At 42.7% G+C, this 9,715-nt stretch overlaps 1 protein-coding gene across 3 annotated transcripts in view; it reads right to left on the bottom strand.

Moving 5' to 3' along the window:
• Positions 1-9,000: 9,000 nt before the first annotated feature.
• LOC101851672 overlaps positions 9,001-9,715 on the bottom strand; it is a 139,026-nt gene continuing 138,311 nt past the window's right edge. For all 3 annotated transcript variants that reach the window (XM_005107987.3, XM_005107988.3, XM_035972326.1), the window contains exon 7: positions 9,001-9,589. The gene's annotated coding sequence lies outside the window, so the exon portion shown is untranslated. The remainder of the gene's footprint in view (positions 9,590-9,715) is intronic.

Here is a 9,715-nt window from a genome sequence, read left to right as displayed (position 1 = left end):
CCACGAACACAATACACAATCAGTAACGAGCTTACACCTTCAACTCAGCATTCTAGCTCAGACAGACTTCGTCTTCCTGTCTGCATTTGCAGACGAGAAAACATTAATTTTTTCCTCGTCTTCTTAGACGTTCTCTGTCTGTTTCTCTTTATTTGTGCGAATATGTGTTTGTGTGTTCTATGACATACCACGCAGACGTGCCAAAACAGATCTCTTGAGAAACAAGGGGCAAAAACACCAGGCTAGGGCAAATGTTTTATTACCCTAAGAGACAAATGATGACCCATATTTTTGGAACCATAAAAAATAGCAGCCATATTGTCACTTGCTGTTATGCAGAATTGGTTTACGTTTTCCCCAAACTAGACACAGCGTAGTTAATACTCGTTGGAGCGGCACTTAACTCTACAGCGAAAAAGCTCTCTTTATCATTTAAAAGACCAATCCGCTAGAAAAAAAAAACCCAACAAAAAAACCCAACAACAAATTAAAAAAAACGACTTTAGTGAAATATTGAACATCATGGCTTGGTCTAGTTGCGTTGTTGAACGAATGAGTTTTAGACCTAAAGGGAAGACTTTAAAAAAAAGTTAGAAAGATTTTACGGCTCTTGCAACACACTTAGATCATAATATTAGCGCCAAAGATTAGTGTCTAACAAGAGAGTAGAAACACACACAAACACACACACACAAACACACACACACACAAACACACACACACACACACACACACACACACACACACACACACACACACACACACAAAGGCAGATGAATCAGTACAATAAGGGTTTGACAGAAAAAATAAGAGCAAAAACACCAGAGCACTCACCAACTGCCCGTGGATAGGCTGCAAGAGGACAACACTGTACTGAAGTGTACCATGTTGGTGCTAGCGTAGCTGTTTCGATTTATTAAAAAATTTAATTGATTCTCTCTCAAAGGGAAGACCCCGTGGAACCTGGGGAAGAGTTACAGAAATTGATGTACAAAAATGTGGGAAGACATGGAATAACATCAGGAGGCTAGCCCATGAGGAAAAGGAGTAAAGTGTTTGTTCGTGGCGTATACCGTGATCGGAATTGAAAAAGGCCATGATGATGAATTTATTATCTGCTTAATACAAATAATGTGACTGGAGCCAGTGGTATGATGGTTTAGGGGACATACACACGCAGAGGCGATCTGACCTTGGGTCAGGTCCAGAGCCTACTAAACCAGCGAAAATCACTTAATGCGTTTCTTATTTTATGAGGCCTTTTAGTTTTAGTAAGAGTAAAGTTGAGAAGAATTTTAAAAAAAAGAGTTAAGAGTTTTAGCAAGAGTTTTACGGCACTTGCAACACAATTAGGTCACGTGAGTGCCGATCTCTAAAATGAGGCTGGTCAAGAGTCACAAGGCGCAACGCGTGTCCAGAACTTTAGGCTGCACCAAAAAAGTTTCCATCGACATTGGGTAAAGTGGAGTTGTAGAGTAAAGAAAAAAGGAAATTCTCTTTTGTTTTGTTTTTGAGAGGTATTTGACTTCAAATTCGTTATCAGCGTCAGACTAACATACTAGGACACATTGTAATGTCAAACCTTCAATAGTTGATAGGAGCATAAACAATATATTAACCCCCACCCACCCCCTCCTAAAAAACAAGGAAAAATAAAACCTACGCAAAGCAAAAACAATAATCAACAATAGTTTTTTTATGACTAAGCAGTGAAAACAGGTTTTAAACGACGAGCTCGCTCTTTGGGTGCTGCAAAAATAAGGCATAGGACAAATCCTCCTAAAAGATTATAACAACCACTTTTATGGGCATATCTTAGATATTCACCCCTCTCTCTCTCTGTCTGTCTGTCTCTCTCTGTCTCTCTCTCTTTGTCCCTCTCTCTGAATTTGGTGCCCCTTCTCTCTTTCTTCCTCCCATCTTTTTCTGTCTCTCTCTGTCTCGCAGTCTCTCTCTGTACCGCCTTGGTCTCTCTACGTCTCTTCTTTTTGTTTGTTTGTTTTTTTCAGTCTCTCTGACTCTCTGTCTATCTATTCGTCTGCCGGATTGTCTCTCGTACATGCACCATGTCTGTCTTTTTTGCCATTTATTATCTGTCTTCTCTCTGTTCTCTCATTCTGTCTGTGTCACTGGCTTTTGTTTCAAGTTTAGACTGCCCAATGTCATCTCGATGTAGAAATAAATGTCAAAGAACAAAAAGGGGACCAATGAACACCTACAAAGAAACACGAACATGATAAGCCTTTGGGAAAAGCCCTAAGGAAGCACTTCTATTCTCTGAGGTAAACAGCTTAATTTCCGTTATCCTTCCTTTGCAGGAACAAAACAAACCCGCTTTTAGACAAAGATGAATTCACGCATGTGTCAAATTCAAAACGTGCCTGTAGAATTTGTTGGAGGCTGCAGAACTAGAACTCACTGGCCCTTGACATACTCAATAAAACATTAGACCAATGTCGTTGATAGACCGGAAGAAAAGCTGTCGTTTTTCGACATTTCCGTCGAACTAAGCCTGAATCTTTACAGATCGGGGAATTTTATTCATACGTTCATGTACCTGGAAGGCGGCGAAAAGAAGACAGCTCTTATTACTCACTGGACGTACCCCCGCTGGATCGTAACCGTCAACAACAGCAAAAAATAGACCTTTGCGAACCTCTTACCCAAGTCTCACACATCTAACATGAAAGAGCAAAAAACCGGGTTGAAACAAAAGTCTGTGCAGACATATTAGTACTCTGTTGTCCTTTTTGCCTACCAAAGGTAAAGACGACAGGGTTTCCGAAAATTATCGCACGCTCTGCCTTGTCTGCCAATGAGAGTCATCTTCCAGAGGTGCACAAAAATGTATGCCAGCCCCAGAAAACTGGGGGAAAAAGATAATAATTATGAATGAAGAGGTTCCTCTCCGCTGTTCCTGCACTCGCAGCAAACAGAACATAGTTTGTCGAGAGAATCTTGAACTGGACAAATAATTGCCAGCTAACGATTGATGGCTGCAAACATGGAGTATTGATTGAGACCAGTGTCTGTTCTTCTCTGTTTGTTTGCTTTGTTGTCCGTCCGGATCACAATCTGTGTCCACTAATTACGGGTCATGCGCAACCAATTATTTAATTTTAGACATGAGCTTCGGATTAAAACGCTTTGTGAAGCAGCACAGACGATAACCCTTTTCTAGCAGAAACCCATTAAGTAAGCCATCGTGGGTGCTAACACTGATTCCAATAGCCTATGCCACACGACTTGCTGCAGACAGACGCCTGTGTCTCCCCGCGACACCCCAGGGTACATGCGGAAGAAAAAAAGTAAAGTAAAAGTAAAGCTGATAAATATCTTGAGCGGTGGTTAAAGCCCCTGTCATAAATACATATGAAATGGGTGGTGGGTACCTTATCCCAAAATGCTAATATGCCTTGCGAAATCCCTCACAAAAACCCAAACAAACAAAACGCAACCCCCCAAACAAACGACAAAACAAAACAAAGCAAAAACCACCCACAAACACGCCATGAAAAAAAACAAACCAAAACACACAAAAAAGCAAAAGCAAAAAGAAAAACAAACAAACAGCCCCCTCCGAAAATCAGTTTAAAAAAACAAACCCAAAACAACAGAAGAAAAAAAAAACAGAAACAAAAACAACAAACACCCCCCCCTTTAAAAAAACAAACAAACAAAAAAACCAAAGTGAGCGTAAGCCAGATCTCAGAAATCATGTCCAGACGAAGTGGCGGTGTTCAGAACTTCTAGTAACCTGCCTAATGATATAACGCCTCTTAAATGGCATACATCTTTCATCTTGTCTCCCTGTTATCCCCATGTTGATGCATAGTATATAGTTGCGTGTTTCCTACAACTTACAACTCGCAGGAGGACTTGACAGTCAACATCGTGCTTTTACCATTTCTGGAACGTACGGGATTATCATTAGCCTGCCAGCTAATTTGGGGGTGATTTAATACTATTTGTCAAGGCGTAAGGTCTTAAACGCACGTATGCGCATGTCTTTTATGTTTTCATTGACAAAATATGGTTACTTAAGTATAATTACGCGTACAGCTGCACTGTCCCTTATCAGTAAACAAGCCAGATACCAAGAAAGAATATTAATTGATTGCGATAGCAACACTATTCCTGCCACGCTCCTTCTACCATCGGTAACTACGGATTTTTTTTGTCAACAAGGTAACTGCTTATTATGTCGTTTTAGTTTTAAAACATTTGCATCGTCGTTATCAACAATACAACAAGCGCTATAATAGCAGCAGCAGCAGCGAGAAATAGGAATAGACCAATGAATACAAGCAAGGAAATAATTCATCATCATCATCATCATCATCATTATTATTATTATTATTATTATTATTATTATTATTGTTATTATTATTATTATTATTATTATTATTATTATTATTATTATTATTATTATTATTATAATTATCCGCATCATTATCGTTATCATCGCCTTCATTATTAATCGTAAGCCTAATTGCAAATAATGACGATAATAATATTATTATGTCACTTGGAAAACGCGAGAACAATAGCAGCAAGATTTACAAGAGCTAGACGTTAATGATCCTTTCCCCACAAGCTTCGTCTGACAACACACGTTCATGTATTGTAATCTCATTTCACTCACCAATGCCTTCCCGCGTTGCTGTTTGCCTTCCAACTCCCCCCCCCCTCCCCGACCCCCCCCCCCCTTTCCCGGCTCCTTTCACTTTCCTTTACAGAGTTTCACGCAGTTTCACCACAACAGCCTTGCGTGACTGTACGGACATACCTCGACCTACATCTGATAGCGTAAAAACTTGAACTTAAGTCAAAGCTGCCTTGTCACGATATGATTGTTGGCATCTAAGTTGGCACGCACTTAATTAACACTATAGGGAGGGAAAAGAGGTTGGGGGTGGGGTGGGGGAGGGGTGGGATTGGGGGTGTTCATTAGTAAACAAAATATGATAAATACCTTTCTCGTTTCAGAGAGTCCCCGCTTTTAAACAGCTTTTGGCCTCTTAAGCCCCCCCCCCCCACCGTAACACCCCTCATCCTCTGCCCCGTATTTTGTTACTGAGACGTGCCCTTACTAAGAGGCATGGCCTGATCTCGTGAGCATTTTTTCCCCTCATATTTATTGTTTTCCATGGTCCTGATGCGTATTTAATTTGGGAAAAAAGACAAGGTCACTTATCAAGGCTAATTAAGTTCCCGATTTTATTGGGTTAGCGGTTGACGTGGCCGACAGACAGACCGAGACAGACAGCATTCTCAGCAGTTTTGGTTAATGACAGCCAAGTGCAAAAAGGTTGGAAATCAGTATTTGAACAAAACAGTTCGTGCGTAAGATAAAGACAGGAAAACGGAAAAAAAGAACAACCCTAAAACACGAAAACAAATCAAAACACACACACAAAGCAAAACAAAACAAAACAAAACAAAAAAGAGCAACACCCTCGAACCCCACCCCAAAAATAAATAAAATAATAATAAACCAACACCCCCCCCCCAAAAAAAAAGGAAAATGATTGTCATAATGCAGACTGATTACTTTTCTGAACCATTATGAACAAAACAAAGACCACCCCCCTCCCATAAAAAACGCTCTGAAAACCGAAATAGCTATAATTAATTTTGTTTTTATCCTATTCTTTCACACCTTCGGCTTTGAGGCTACCCATAGGCCGGCTTGCTTGCTTTTTAGGAAAATAAGCATTTACATTGTAATGTGTACAAGAAGAGTGTTGGGTATAACCCCCCCCCCCCCCCAAAAGGGGGGGGGGGGGGGGGGGGGCATCAAAATGTGTACTATAGTGTAAAAGTTCGCCTTTAGGAAGGTCAATAATATATCCATGCCATTCATGTTTATAACACTATTTACAAGAAACCAGGAAGAATGGAAATATTAAAGTTTGAATAAAAAAGCAATCCATTCCTTTCTTGGTTGTAAGAATACGAAGATCTGAGACTGAGAAGTCAAAGATTAAGTGTTCTTAATCATAGTACCTAGTTTATTGAGATCCGCCCTCCTTTTACTAGTGAATGTTTTTCTATACAATTGTTTCTCGTCGGAAGTATTCTGCAACCCCCAATTCAGCAATTTTAAGTTCCCGAAGTCTAGGACATATAAGATAGGAGAAATCAAAATCTTGTGATGTTTCTGAATTCTCAGAAGTAGATCTGTTTAAGTTACAGTCGTATTTGAACTGGAATCCATTATTGTTCCTGTTTTTGCTGCTGCCAATTCTACTGTTGTTTTAGTTTAGTAAGTTTTACGGCGATCGCAACTGCTACTGCTGCTGCTGCTGCTGCTGCTGCTGCTGTTACATGTTACTGTTGCTACTTCTGTTACTGCTGCTGTTATCTATTTTACTGTTGCTGCTACTGATACCGCTGATGTTTTTTATATTTCTATTGCTGCTTCATGGCAAGTGCTCAGTTGGAGGGCAGATAAAAAGTTTCAAGGACTGCCTCAAAGTCTCACTAAAGGAACTTGGAATCCTGAACGACTGGTTGGAAGTAGAGCTGTACCTCGGTAGCAAACCTGCTCGTGCTCGCAATCCCCTAGTTTAGGCTACAAGCCTCAAAACACTAGGTCAAATCACCAAATCAAATCACCTGCATGATACGTTGAGTCTAGCCTAAGCTTTAAGTCCACACCAACTAGCAATTCGCGAAGCCACTCGTGTCAGACCCCCTCATCTTCTCCACCCAGCTTGCAATCCACGAAGCCACTTACGTCAGAAAAGAGAGAGAGAGAGAGAGAGAGAGAGAGAGAGAGAGAGAGAGAGAGAGAGAGAGAGAGAAAGAGAGAGAGAGAGAGAGAGAGAGAGAGAGAGAGAGAGAGAGAGAGAGACAGAGACAGAGACAGAGACAGAGACAGAGACAGAGAGACAGAGAGACAGAGAGACAAAGAGAGACAGAGAGAGAGAGAGAGAGAGAGAGAGAGAGAGAGAGAGAGAGAGAGAGAGAGAGAGACAGACAGACAGACAGACAGAGAAAGAGAGAGAGAGAGAGGGGGGGGGGGGGAGAAACCCCGCTCACAATGTTACTGCACGATAGAGCTGGAGTCTGCTCGATTAATCGAAGGCAGGCGAGCAGCGGACGGCCGTTAAGTCTCAAATCTCGCTCGCAGCACAGCAAGTCTGATGACTTGCTTTGCGTCCCATGTCTTGCTTTGTGCCCTATGACTTGCTCGTAGCCCGGCAAGTCTCTTGGCCCCCATGATTTGCCTTGGCTCCCATGACTTGCTCGCAACCTGTCATGCCACTTGCTTCAGCAGCAAGCAGCAAGACCGCTCGGAGTGTAAACTCTGAACAGTGGAGGAAGGGAGAGGCTGTGCTTGATTTGGTGCAAGACGTAGAGGTGTTGTGGACTGGGGTGTCTGTGGACTGCCTGCCCACCCTGATAAGGGGCCATTCATGTTGAGGATAGGAGGGTAAGAGGGTTTTTCATGAGACTAGAAAAACCTAACTGCCCTGTGACCGTGTAATTCCGGTAGGGTTCACGTTGCCCATTCCAATAGCCTATGCCACACAATGGCTACTGGCTTAAGTTTTCTACTCTTTCATGAGGTATCGGCCAAGTGGGGAACGTCCTGGGTCGTTGTGCCTTTACTAAGAGGTTTCACGGCCAGAAAGCAAGTCAGGCATTCCGCTCGGTCCATCCCCTGCACCCAGACTCTCTCAAACTGGCTGGTACCTTCTCAGCCACAGAGGGTGTGTTGATAAAAAGCAGTAGAGGTGTTAGGCAGATTAGAAACCCACTCAAGGGAGAGTAGGGGTGTGTTAGTGAGGAGCATAGCACTTACCATGCATCGTTTTGGTTCTGCCTCCTGCACCTTGTGGGGCCACACCTGCTCCCATCCTGTTGTTTTAACCCCTCTAGGAAACGGGAGGGGGGTGGGTTGGTTTGTTGGCGCCAACGACTCGCCATTCGCCAGAGCCGTGTCAGTGAGGACAGGGACCACCAAAGGCGGTTACGGTTGGTTGGATAGGGAGAAGCTGTTTGAGACGCTTAGGCATTTCTCAATATTTAAATGAGACCCATCACCAGTCCTTGATCCCCGCAAGACGTAAAGAGCCGAAGCTATTTTTAACTTCGCGCCGTTGATGAGCTGAGCAAGTGGATGAGTGAGAGGAAGCGAGGTATTGTAGTAACAGAGTAACCTAGGTATCTGGTAGTAATAAGTAGACTTAGATTACCTTAGAATGGAAAACTCCAGGGGTCGTTGTGATTGGCTTATGTATGGTGTGTATGTAGCCTATTTTGTAGATGTTTTACACTCCCAATGTCACAACTCACCGGAAGTCCCCCCCCCCCCCCCCCCGGTAGCGAGCGGGAGGCAAAGCTAAGCACAAGCCTACTCGCAAGCCTCTGGCGCAAGTCGTCCGCTGCTCGCAAGTCTTCAATTAATCGAGCAGACTCCAGCTCTAGTGGGGAGCACTGACCCTAGATCGTCCCGCGTGGCGGAAGGGAGCCAAAGCAGTAGAAGCCAAGAGCATCGCTGAGGCCATACAAAAACGCAACATGCGCAAGTCTAGACCTGCTTCCACCACAAGTCCAACAGCCGACTATCCTTGCCCACAATGTGGACGAGAGTTTCGAGCCCGGATAGGCCAAATCAGCCATCTCCGGACCCACAGTCACCGTCAACAGAACAAGTTGTGAAGTCAGGATCATCTTCATAAGTGAAGGACGAACAACACAACCCTGCTATTGCTGCAGCTGTTGCAATTATAAATAATGTTCTTATTGTTGTTTCTTCTCGCCCTCATCATCGTCACGGTCCTCCTTTTCCTTCTACCCCCCCCCCTTTCCATTGTTATCAAGGATAAGAACTGCATCTGTTTTTTGTTTTTTTCGATCACCAGTTCAGGATCAGGTTTAGATCCCTTGTTTCAGGATACCCTTGAAAGCTTCGCGAGGGACCCGGGGCTAGTTAACATCTCAAATACGACATTTGATTTCCTGAAGAGGAAGTTCAGTGTTCAATGTAATTTCCTGGGTTAATAAACAGTTTTCTGTCGTTTTCTAAACAAGTATCAACAGTTCACCCAGGCTCCCATCGCATGCTTAAGAAGAAATAATCCAGGCATTTTGCAGATAATGCGTGCAATTCCGATTCTGTTGTTTGCAAGGAACAAAATCAGGAAGCGTTCATGCTTTGGATGAATAAAAACGCTGGAATATAAACCAGCGTAAAAGCTAGCTGAAAAGGTATAAAAACAATTTTGGAATCGTTCGGTGGTGGAGACTTGGAGCACGCATTTCGATTTATTTGTTTGTTGGAGTTTTTTTTTTTAAAGGTTATTTATTTCCTGGCGTCCCTGTCTTCTTTCCGTTTCGGTGGTTTATGATTGGGCTTCCTGTGGAAATCACAGTAAGAAAAAGCAGCCAATATTGAAGAAAATTTGTATGCCAACTGGCACATACTTCAGGTAAATGGCTATCTGCTTTATTGTAACGTTTCATGGATGTGCGTTTCTGATAATTAAAGGCAAAACAGAATATATTATAGTTTAAGACGAAACACACACACACACACACACACAAACACACACACACACACACACACACACACACAGAGAGAGAGAGAGAGAGAGAGAGAGAGAGAGAGAGGGTAAAAGAGAAAAAGAAGGAGAGTGAGTCACAGAGGTAGGTAGGCAGGTAGATAGATAGATAGATAGACAGATAGAGAGATATAGAAAGG

Source organism: Aplysia californica, unplaced genomic scaffold, assembly GCF_000002075.1.
Source record: "Aplysia californica isolate F4 #8 unplaced genomic scaffold, AplCal3.0 scaffold00648, whole genome shotgun sequence".
Taxonomy (NCBI): Eukaryota; Metazoa; Mollusca; class Gastropoda; order Aplysiida; family Aplysiidae; genus Aplysia; species Aplysia californica.
This window is presented reverse-complemented; position numbering and strand designations above follow the sequence as displayed.